Consider the following 12,096-nt stretch of genomic DNA (forward strand, 5'->3'; position numbering starts at 1 on the left):
CTCACCAATAATGCTGTTTTGTATAATGCCATTGAACTTGTTATGGCGGTGTAAAATTAGTTCTTGCAAACAAGATCACTAGCACAGCATGTTGTTGCTGGAGCAAGGGGAACATGTTTGCTATAATAAACCTGGTTCTGGGAGTGCCCGATCCTCAGTTATGTGACTGATCACTGCTTCTATGCCAGCACACACTGTGCCCCATTCATCAGGCATCACAGTCATCCTGCCTATGCATTCTGGGGGCCATATACAAGCAGAATGTAAGTGGTGAATGATGACAGCTGCTCCTGTGTAAGTGGGGTGTGCGATCGCATATATGTGTATAATCCCATTAGCCTTTTGTCTGCAATACATTCTCATTCCATTGGAAACATTGCTACGGATCAGGCCCCATGTGTTTACATGTTTAGTATCTGTGCGCTTACACTTGAAAGACAGTGATGGGGAACCTTTGGCACTCCAGCTCTTGTTGAACGACACATCCCAGCATGCCCTGCTACAGTTTTAGCATGGCCAAATAGCAAAACTGTAGCAGGGTGTGCTGGGATGTGTCGTTCAACAACAGCGGGAGTGCAAAAGGTTCCCCATCACTGGTCTAAGATAGGTCAGCGAACCAATACATGTACACTCTTCCTGACGTCCTTTTCACTTAGAGCCTGTTACCCCATTTCATTCCAAAAGCGTTACTGCTCAGTACTATGTGATTTCATTCCGTATGAGCGTTCTCCGTGCACTGCTGTATGGAGGCTTTGGGAATTTTTTTGTACTTGCTAAAAAATGAGCGTAATGTAAAATGTTTTTTTTTTTTTTTTTTTAAACTTATGTTTTTTGTAATACAGGTTGAGTCTCCCTTATCCAAAATGCTTGGGACCAGAAGTATTTTGGATATTGGATTTTTCCGTATTTTGGAATAATTGCATACCATAATGAGATATCATGGTGATGGGACCTAAATCTAAGCACAGAATGCATTTATGTTACATATACACCTTATACACACAGCCTGAAGGTCATTTTAGCCAATATTTTTTATAACTTTATGCATTAAACAAAGTGTGTCTACATTCACACAATTCATTTATGTTTCATATACACCTTATATACACAGCCTGAAGGTCATTTAATACAATATTATTAATAACTTTGTGTATTAAACAAAGTTCGGGTACATTGATCCATCAAAAAACAAAGATTTCACTATCTTACTCTCACTCAAAATAGTCCGTATTTCGGAATAGTCCGTATTTCGGAATATTCCGTATTTCGGAATATTTGGATATGGGATACTCAACCTGTACCTGATTGGTGAGTGCTCTGTATATTAATGACTCATTACTTTTAACATGTATTTACATTCTGTTTATGTAAAATGCTTACACGCTATGTGGGTAGTGTCTCAGAGGTTTTAGCTTCTTTCCTAACAAATTACAACGCCATTGCCTTCAGTGGTTTCTTATCTCTGCCTGTGTCTCAGCTCTGACATATTGCTTTGTACCGCGCTTTTATCAGCTGCCCAGTGAATTGACTGTAAACCGCTGATTTCATGTTGTCATTAAATGTTTCAGACCACTTGTTCTATTAAGGTTTTTGCTTTCTTAATAGCTGAATCGCTGAGCATTTAATGGAGACTAGGAACTAGCCTTTGTACACTCTACAGTGCATTTCCTGGTCACTCATCCTTACTGTGTATCAGGGCAGTAGCCTTTAACCACTTGCCTGGGCGACCATGGTAGCCTCTAGTCTCCCTTCGTGGAGAGGACCTTTCCCGTAAGCCCCTGGGGTCCATGTCACAAACTAGAGTAGTAACCTGTGGCGGCGGAGGAAGACACCCAGCCTGAAGCGTGGCGAACGAAGCGAGTCCGCGGGGTCCAATGGTGCATAGAAAAAACAAAATAACCTCAAAACGAACGGAGAAAACATTTAGGCGCTGTAAGGGCGGAAGTTATCTACTGCCCTCTCGTGCTGTCACTTCCTGGTCCTGATCACGAAGGGAACATAGATACAACCATGCGACCATGCCTGCAAGTGTCTTACCTGGCATGGTCTCACAGGATGCGACCAGTCAGAGTGTGTTAGCAGCGGCAGGGAAGGGAAACTTCCCTCCGCTGCTGCTGTCAGAGGGACTGGAAGGTCCCTCTGCCTCCCTGCACTCTCCCCTACTGACTGCTGATCGGTCAGCACGGCCGGACCCCCCCCCCTCCAGCATCTGCAGACAATAACAGCCGCTGGGGAGTGGAGTAAATGAACCCCCCCAAGCCACCACCAGACCCCCCCTGTATACCTGGAGGCTGTCCCAGCTTTCAAAATGAAAGCTACAATGGTTCAATGTTTGTTTGTTTTTTGGTGGGGGGAATATATACAGGTTGAGTATCCCTTATCCAAAATGCTTGGGTCCAGAGGTATTTTGGATATGGGATTTTTCCGTATTTTGGAATAATTGCATACCATAATGAGATCATGGTGATGGGACCTAAATCTAAGCACAGAATACATTTGTTACATTTACACCTTATACACACAGCCTGAAGGTAATTTTAGCCAATATTTTTTATAGCTTTGTGCATTAAACAAAGTGTGTCTACATTCACACAATTCATTTATGTTTCATATACACCTTATACACACAGCCTGAAGGTAATTTAATACAATATTTTTAATAACTTTGTGTATTAAACAAAGTTTGTGTACATTGAGCCATCAAAAAACAAAGGTTTCACTCTCTCACTCAAAAAAGTCCGTAGTTCGGAATATTTGGATATGGGATACTCAACCTGTATAATTTTTTTTTTTAGAAACAAATCATTTTGGCTAGGGTTAAATTAATGTTCTTCACCCAATCCACTCATAAAAAAAAAACAGACAATTTCGGAGCGTGTTTTGAGGCAAAAAATCGTCCCCACCACTTTGTGGTCATATTGTAGCACTGCAATTGAAATGTTAGTGCAGAAATAAGTTAACACTGTTAAAATAAAGTAGATTAGATCAGTGGAAGCGTTATACATGAAGTATCATTGATACGTGTCTTATGCTTTTTCCCAGCGCACATGTGAATGAACCGCTAAGTGCAAAGAAAATAATCTGCCATATTTCTAGTTATAGTTACGTAGCTGATCAGTGTGTGCACCAGAATGGGTATATATTATCATGGGCTCGTTTAAGGGGCAATTCAATTGTTTTACCCAGCTGAAACCACTAGAGGGCGCAAAACGGAGCAATTCAATTGTTGCTCCGTTTAGACGCCCAGTAGCCGCGGGGATGATATTTCCTTCTCGCAGCCTCCTGGGGTGCGAGAAGGAAATGTGTGCTTACTTGGCACCTTAGGCATGCGACCGTGAGTTTGGGCGCCTAAGCAGGACTTTAGATGGGTTTAATCATTTTACACCGCTAAACCCTGTCTGTTTGTGTGCAACATGCGCGCTATGCATGGGTGCCCAAACATCAATTGGATTGGAGTCTAAACAGTCCCATTTAGATTGAATTTTTAAACGATCAAAATAATTGAGTCGGCCCCTTTGGGTGGTATTCAGTTGTTTTATCACCTGTAGAAGGCACCCAATGGAGCTATTCAGTTGTTTCTCCGTGTGGACACAGTCGGTGCCGCCATTTCAGCTTGCACCCCACAGGGGAGTGGCAAGCTGAAAAGAGCGAAAAGTTACTTTTTGCGTCACGCCTATAAGTTTGGTCGTGTTACCCAACACTTATTGGTGTGATAAAGAACAATTGAATATTGCCCTGGGAACTCCCATCACTTGGGCACAATGTAGCAATTGGATACCACCTTTAGGGCAATATTCAATTGTTTTGCACCCTCGATGCCCATCAAAAGTGAGGGGAGATCATGGAGCACGATTCAGTTTTTTTTTTTTTTTTTCCCTGCGCTGATCGTGCCCATAAAGGTCATTTAAAGTGCCGTTTGGGTGCCCTTATGTTGAGGTCTAAAGTGGTGTTTTAGATCAATAAAAAAATTGCCTTGACCCTTAAGGGCCTCCCCACCTCATCTATTTCTATTTCTCTAACGTCCTAAGTGGATGCTGGGACTCCGTAAGGACCATGGGGATTAGCGGCTCCGCAGGAGACTGGGCACAACTAAAGAAAGCTTTAGGACTACCTGGTGTGCACTGGCTCCTCCCACTAAGACCCTCCTCCAGACCTCAGTTAGATTTCTGTGCCTGGCTGAGCTGGATGCACACTAGGGGCTCTCCTGAGCACCTAGAAAGAAAGTATATTTAGGTTTTTTATTTTCAGTGAGATCTGCTGGCAACAGACTCACTGCAGCGAGGGACTAAGGGGAGAAGAAGCGAACCTACCTAACAGGTGGTAGTTTGGGCTTCTTAGGCTACTGGACACCATTAGCTCCAGAGGGATCGACCGCAGGACCCGACCTTGGTGTTCGTTCCCGGAGCCGCGCCGCCGTCCCCCTTACAGAGCCAGAAGCACGAAGAAGGTCCGGAAAATCGGCGGCAGAAGACTTCGGTCTTCACCAAGGTAGCGCACAGCACTGCAGCTGTGCGCCATTGCTCCTCATGTACACCTCACACTTCGGTCACTGATGGGTGCAGGGCGCTGGGGGGGGGGCGCCCTGAGGGCATAAATAACACCTTGGCTGGCAAAATATACATCATATATAGTCCCAGAGGCTATATAGATGTAAAATTACCCCTGCCAGTATCACAGAAAAAGCGGGAGAAAGTCCGCCGAAAAGGGGGCGGGGCTTCTCCCTCAGCACACTGGCGCCATTTTCTCTTCACAGTGCAGCTGGAAGACAGCTCCCCAGGCTCTCCCCTGTAGTTTTCAGGCTCAAAGGGTTAAAAAGAGAGGGGGGGCACTAAATTTAGGCGCAATATATGTATACAAGCAGCTATTTGGGGAAAAATCACTCAATTATAGTGTTAATCCCTGCATTATATAGCGCTCTGGTGTGTGCTGGCATACTCTCTCTCGGTCTCCCCAAAGGACTTTGTGGGGTCCTGTCCTCAGTCAGAGCATTCCCTGTGTGTGTGCGGTGTGTCGGTACGGCTGTGTCGACATGTTGGATGAGGAAGGTTACGTGGAGGCGGAGCAGAGGCCGATAAATGGGATGTCACCCCCTGTGGGGCCGACACCAGAGTGGATGGATAGGTGGAAGGTATTAACCGACAGTGTCAACTCCTTACATAAAAGGCTGGATGACGTAACAGCTGTGGGACAGCCGGCTTCTCAGCCCGCGTCTGCCCAGGCGTCTCAAAGGCCATCAGGGGCTCAAAACAACGCCCGTTACCTCAGATGGCAGACACAGATGTCGACACGGAGTCTGACTCCAGTGTCGACGAGGTTGAGACATATACACAATCCACTAGGAACATCCGTTACATGATCTCGGCAATGAAAAATGTGTTATGCATTTTCTGACATAAACCCAAGTACCACATAAAAGGGGTTTTATTTTTGGGGAGAAAAAACAGCCACTGTTTTGTTCCCCCATCAGATGAATGAATGAAGTGTGTAAAGAAGCGTGGTTTCCCCCGATAAGAAACTGGTTATTTCTAAAAAGTTACTGATGGCGTACCCTTTCCCGCCAGAGGATAGGTCACGTTGGGGGATATCCCTTAGGGTGGATAAGGCGCTCACACGTTTGTAAAAAGGTGGCACTGCCGTCTTAGGATACGGCCACCTTGAAGGAACCTGCTGATAAAAAGCAGGAGGCTATCCTGAAGTCTGTATTTACACACTCAGGTTATATACTGAAACCTGCAATTGCCTCAGCATAAATAGTGCTGCTGCAGCGTGGTCTGACACCCTGTCAGATAATATTAATACGCTAAGACAGGGATAATAATATTTGCTAACATTGAGCATATTTAAGACGTTGTCTTATATATAAAGGATGCACAGAGGGATATTTGCCGGCTGGCATCCAGAATTAATGCAATGTCAATTCTGCCAGGAGGGTAGTAGAAACCCGGCAGTGGACAGGTGATGCTGCATTTAAAAGGCACATGGGATTCTGCCTTTATAAGGGTGATGAATTGTTTAGGGATGGTCTCTGGGACCTCGTATCCACAGCAACAGCTGGGAAGAAATTTTTTTACCTCAGGTTTCCTCACAAAAGCTTAAAGAGAGCACCGTATTTTCAGGTACAGTCCTTTCGGCTTCAGAAAAGCAAGCGGGTCAAAGGCGCTTCCTTTCTGCGCAGAGACAAGGGAAGAAGGAAAAAGCTGCACCAGTCAGCCAGTTCCAGGATCAAATATCTTCCCTCGCTTCCTCTGGATCCACCGCATGACGCTTGGGCTCCACAGGTGGAGACAAGTGCGGTGGGGGCGCGTCTCGGGAACTACAGGGACCAATGGGCTTGCCCACAGGTGGATCCCTAGGTTCTGCAAGTAGTATCACAGGGATACAGGCTGGAGTTCGAGACGACTCCCCCTCGCCGTTGCCTCACATCAGCCTTGCCTGCTGCCCTCGGAGAAAGGTAGTACTGGCGGCAATTCACAAGCTGTACTTCCAGCAGGTGAAATCAAGGTACCCCTCTTTCAACAAGGCCGGGGTTACTATTACAAAATGTTGTGGTACTGAAACCAGACGGTTCGGTGAGACCCATTCTAAAATTGAAATCCTTGAACACTTATATACGAAGGTTCAAGTTCAAAATGGAATCGCTGAGGGCGATTATTGCAAGCCTGGAAAAATTCAGGGTATCACTGGACATCAAGGATACTTACCTGCATGTCCCTATTTACCCTCGTCACCAGGTGTACCTCAAAATTGTGGTACAGGATTGTCATTACCAATTCCAGACGTTGCCGTTGGTCTGTCCCCGGCACCGAGGGTATTTACCAAGGTAATGGCCGAAGTACTTATCCTGTACTTTGACGATCTCCTTATAAAGGCGAGGTCCAGGGAGCAGTTGTTCGTCGGAGTAGCACTATCTCGGGAAGTGCTGCAACAGCACGGCTGGATTCTGAATATTCCAAAGTCACTGCTGGTTCCTACGACGCGTCTACTGTTCCTGGGTATGGTTCTGGACACAGAACAGGATAAAAAGGGTTTCTCCCGGAGGAGAAGTCCAAGGAGTTGGCGTCTCTAGACGGATACCTCCTAATACAAATACAGGTATCGGTGCATCTATGCACGCGAGCCTTGGGAAAGATGGTAGCTTCTTACGAAGAATTTCCATGCGCCAAGTCCCATGCAAGGATCTGTTGGACAAGGTGGTCCGGGTCGCATTCTCAGATGCATCGGCGGATAACCCTGTCTCCAAGGGCCAGGGTGTCGCTGTGGTGGTGACTGCACATCTTCAAGGGGGCCGCAGATTCGGCATACAGGACTGGGTCCTGGTGACCACGGATGCCAGCCTTCAAGGCTTGGGGGCAGTCACACAGGGAAGAAACTTCCAAGGCCTATGGAAAACGTCAGGAGACTTCCCTACACATAAATGTTCTGGAACTTTGGGCCATTTACAATGCCCTAAGTCAGGCTAGACCCCTGCTTCAACACCGGCCGGTGTTGATCCAGTCAGACAACATCACGGCGGTCGCTCATGTAAACCGACAGGGCGGCACAAGAAGCAGGATGGCGATGGCAGAAGCCACAAGGATTCTCCGATGGGCGGAAAATCATGTGTTAGCACTGTCAGCAGTGTTCATTCCCGGAGTGGACAACTGAGAACTTTCTCAGCAGACACGACCTCCACCCGAGAGAGGGGGGACTTCATCCAGAAGTCTTCCAAATGATTGTACACCGTGGGGAAAGGCCACAGGTGGACAGGATGGCGTCCCGCCTCAACAAAAAGCTAAAAAGATATTGCGCCAGGTCAAGGGACCTTCAGGCGATAGCTGTAGACGCTCTGGTAACACCGTGGGTGTACCAGTCGGTGTATGTGTTCCCTTCTCTGCCTCTCATACCCAGGGTAATGAGAATAATAAGAAGGAGAGGAGTAAGAACTATACTCATTGGTACGGGTGGCCAAGAAGAGCTTGGTACCCAGAACTCCAAGAAATGATCTCAGAGGACCCATGGCCTCTGCCGCTCAGACAGGACCTGCTGCAGCAGGGGGCCTGTCTGTTCCAAGACGTACCGCGGCTGCGCTTGACGGCATGGCGGTTGAACGCCGGATCCTGAAGGAAAAGGGCATTCCGGAGGAAGTTATCCCTACGCTATTTAAAGCTAGGAAAGAAGTGAACGCAAACCATTATCACCGCATATGGCGGTAATATGTTGCGTGCTGTGAGGCCAGTAAGGCCCAAAAGGAGGAATTTCAGCTAGGTCGTTTTCTGCACTTCCTACAAGTCAGAGGTGACTATGGGCCTAAAATTGGGTTCCATTAAGGTCCAGATTTCGGCTCTATCGATTTTCTTCCAAAATAGAACTGGCTTCACTGCCTGAAGTTCAGACTTTTGTTAAGGGAGTGCTGCATAGTCAGCCCCCGTTTGTGCCTCCAGTGGCACCGTGGGATCTCAACGTAGTGTTGGATTTCCTGAAGTCGCATTGAGTTGAGCCACTTAAATCCGTGGAGCTACAATACCTCACGTGGAAAGTGGTCATGCTGTGGGCCGTGGCGTCGGCCAGGCGTGTATCAGAATTGGCGGCTTTGTCATACAAATGCCTTATCTGTATTCTATATGGATAAGGCGGAATTGAGGACTCGTTCCCAATTCCTTCCCAAGGTGGTATCAGTTTTTCATGTGAACCAACCTATTGTGGTGCCTGCGGCTACTTGGGACTTGGAGGATTCCAAGTTTTCTGGACGTAGTCAGGGCCCTGAAAAGTATGTTTCCAGGACGGCTGGAGTCAGGAAAACTGACTCGCTATTTATCCTGTATGCACCCAACAAGCTAGGTGCTCCTGCTTCTAAGCAGACTATTGCTCGCTGGATCTGTAGCACGATTCAACTTGCACATTCTGCGGCTGGAATGCCGCACCCTAAATCTGTGAAAGCCCATTCCACAAGGAAAGTGGGCTCTTCTTGGGCGACTGCCCGAGGGGTCTCGGCTTTACAAATTTGCCGAGCTGTTACTTGGTCGGGTTAAAACACTCTTGCAAGAGTCTACAAGTTTGATACCCTGGCTGAGGAGGACCTAGAGTTTGCTCATTCGGTGCTGCAGAGTCATCCGCACTCTCCCGCCCGTTTGGGAGCTTTGGTATAATCCCCATGGTCCTTACGGAGTCCCAGCATCCACTTAGGACGTTAGAGAAAATAAGATTTTACTCACCGGTAAATCTATTTATATCGTAGTCCGTAGTGGATGCTGGGCGCCCATCCCAAGTGCGGATTGTCTGCAATACTTGTATATAGTTATTGCCTAACTAAAGGGTTATTGTTGAGCCATCTGTTGAGAGTCTCAGTTGTTATCATACTGTTAACTGGGTATAGTATCACGAGTTATACGGTGTGATTGGTGTGGCTGGTATGAGTCTTACCCGGGATTCAAAATCCTTCCTTATTGTGTCAGCTCTTCCAAGCACAGTATCCTAACTGAGGTCTGGAGGAGGGTCTTAGTGGGAGGAGCCAGTGCACACCAGGTAGTCCTAAAGCTTTCTTTAGTTGTGCCCAGTCTCCTGCGGAGCCGCTAATCCCCATGGTCCTTACGGAGTCCCAGCATCCACTACGGACTACGAGAAATAGATTTACCGGTGAGTAAAATCTTATTTTTCCGATTTCCTTACCTTATTTTAATATTAGACAGCCGCAATACGTTCTTAGAAAGACTTTGGTGCAGTTCATGTTTCCAGCGTCCCTGTTTCATGCCACACTTACAGCGTGTTATAATGTGTTACAGTGTGACAGCACTTGACAGATTAGCTGTCATTATAATATGCTGTCACAGTATAGCACATTCCCATCAGCTACAGGTAGCAGAGATCAAACCTTCTGTAATGAAAGGGAAGATCTCCCTTCAATAATCCCCCATTATTTTTTGATCAGCCTTTTCAACTTCTCGGCTTCTTTATAACCACAGCATTAGTGAAGATGAGGGCTGTAGCTGCAGACAAGCAGTGACTAATGCTGTTGTACAGGAGGACTTGTCCTCTGTGATCTGCAGACCATATGACATGACGCTCTCATGGTGTTCTTGCCTCTGCTCACTACATCACCAGAGCATTGATCGAGTTACTGGGCTTGTTACCACAATGCCAGAATGAAGGCAGTGTACATTTCCACATTATGCACACTCCAATGTGTTGCTGGTTACGCTTGGCTGCCTTCCTTACTATCCCATTATGTCCTTGTTTGAGTTCTCCTCAGCAGCAGGCAATTGTAGTCCAACTCTTGTAACCTATAGAACTACATATTGTATAGGCCCCTGCTCATTTCATAGGCTGTGAAAAGTGCTTGGGGTTTTGTTGAGGTGCTAATATGCCCTCGTGGGTGAGTTGTAGGCCCGTCATCTTGTATGATGTTGCTGTGCAGTTGACAACTGCTGCTTGATGCAAGGGTGACCTTATGGCCGTAGCATTTGTGTACTCCTGTGTTTAGCTATCTCACATTCACATCAGTAGATATATAGATATAGAGAGATATATAGAGATATATATCTATAAAATCACTGCTCAAAAAAATAAAGGGAACACTTAAACAACACAATGTAACTCCAAGTGAATGACTCTTCTGTGAAATCAAACTGTCCACTTAGGAAGCAACACTGATTGACAATCAATTTCACATGCTGTTGTGCAAATGGAATAGACAACAGGTGGAAATTATAGGCAATTAGCAAGACACCCCCAATAAAGGAGTTGTTCTGCAGGTGGTGACCACATACCACTTGTCAGCTCCTATGCTTTCTGGCTGATGTTTTGTTCACTTTTGAAAGCTGGCGGTGCTTTCACTCTAGTGGTAGCATGAGACGGAGTCTACAACCCACACAAGTGGCTCAGGTAGTGCAGCTCATCCTGGATGGCACATCAATGCGAGCTGTGGCAAGAAGGTTTGCTGTGTCTGTCGGCGTAGTGTCCAGAGCATGGAGGCGCTACCAGGAGACAGGCCAGTACATCAGGAGACCGCTACCTCCGCCTTTGTGCAAGGAGGAACAGGAGAAGCACTGCCAGAGCCCTGCAAAATGACCTCCAGCAAGCCACAAATGTGCGGGTGTCTACTCAAACGATCAGAAACAGACTCCATGAGGGTGGTATAAGGGGCCGACGTCCACAGGTCGGGGTTGTGCTTACAGCCCAACACTGTGAAGGACGTTTGGCATTTGCCAGAGAACACCAAGATGCCAAGGACACCAAGGAGAACGTTCTGTTGCCTGTGGCCTGTTGCCTGCATCATCCTCCAGCATGACCGGTTTGGCAGTGGGTCAGTAATGGTGTGGGGTGGCATTTCTTTGGGGGGCTGCACAGCCCTCCATGTGCTCGCCAGAGGTAGCCTGACTGCCATTAGGTACCGAGATGAGATCCTCAGACCCCTTGTGAGACCATATTCTGGTGCGGTTGGCCCTGGGTTCCTCCTAATGCAAGACAATGCTAGACCTCGTGGCTGGAGTGTGTCAGCAGTTCCTGCAAGACGAAGGCATTGATGCTATGGACTGGCCCGCCCGTTCCCCAGACCTGAATCCAATTGAGCACATCTGGGACATGTCTCCATCCACCAACGCCACGTTTCACCACAGACTGTCCAGGAGTTGGCGGATGCTTTAGTCCAGGTCAGGGAGGAGATCCCTCAGGAGACAATCCGCCACCTCATCAGGAGCATGCCCAGGCGTTGTAGGGAGGTCATACAGGCACGTGGAGGCCACACACACTACTGAGCCTCATTTTGACTTGTCTTAAGGACATTACATCAAAGCTGGATCAGCCTGTAGTGTGTTTTTCCACTTTAATTCTGTGTGACTCCAAATCCAGACCTCCATGTGTTAATAAATTTGATTTCCATTGATAATTTTTGTGTGATTTTGTTGTCGGCACATTCAACTATGTAAAGAACAAAGTATTTAATAAGAATATATCATTCAGATCTAGGATATGTTGTTGAAGTGTTCCCTTTATTTTTTTTGAGCAGTGTGTGTATGTGTGTGTGTGTGTGTGTGTATATATATATATATATATATATATATATATATATATATATATATATATATATATATATATATAATATATATATATATAATATATGTA

General features: G+C 46.5%; 1 protein-coding gene and 1 non-coding gene across 6 annotated transcripts in view; both read left to right on the forward strand.

Moving 5' to 3' along the window:
* ZFR (zinc finger RNA binding protein) overlaps positions 1–12,096 on the forward strand; it is a 176,985-nt gene that overhangs the window by 13,095 nt on the left and 151,794 nt on the right. The window lies entirely within an intron of this gene.
* Positions 64–195, forward strand: LOC134932681 (small nucleolar RNA SNORA66). Its single transcript, XR_010179450.1, has one exon. It is a non-coding gene; the product is annotated as a small nucleolar RNA SNORA66 (small nucleolar RNA).

This window comes from Pseudophryne corroboree, chromosome 1, assembly GCF_028390025.1.
Source record: "Pseudophryne corroboree isolate aPseCor3 chromosome 1, aPseCor3.hap2, whole genome shotgun sequence".
NCBI classification, from domain to species: domain Eukaryota; kingdom Metazoa; phylum Chordata; class Amphibia; order Anura; family Myobatrachidae; genus Pseudophryne; species Pseudophryne corroboree.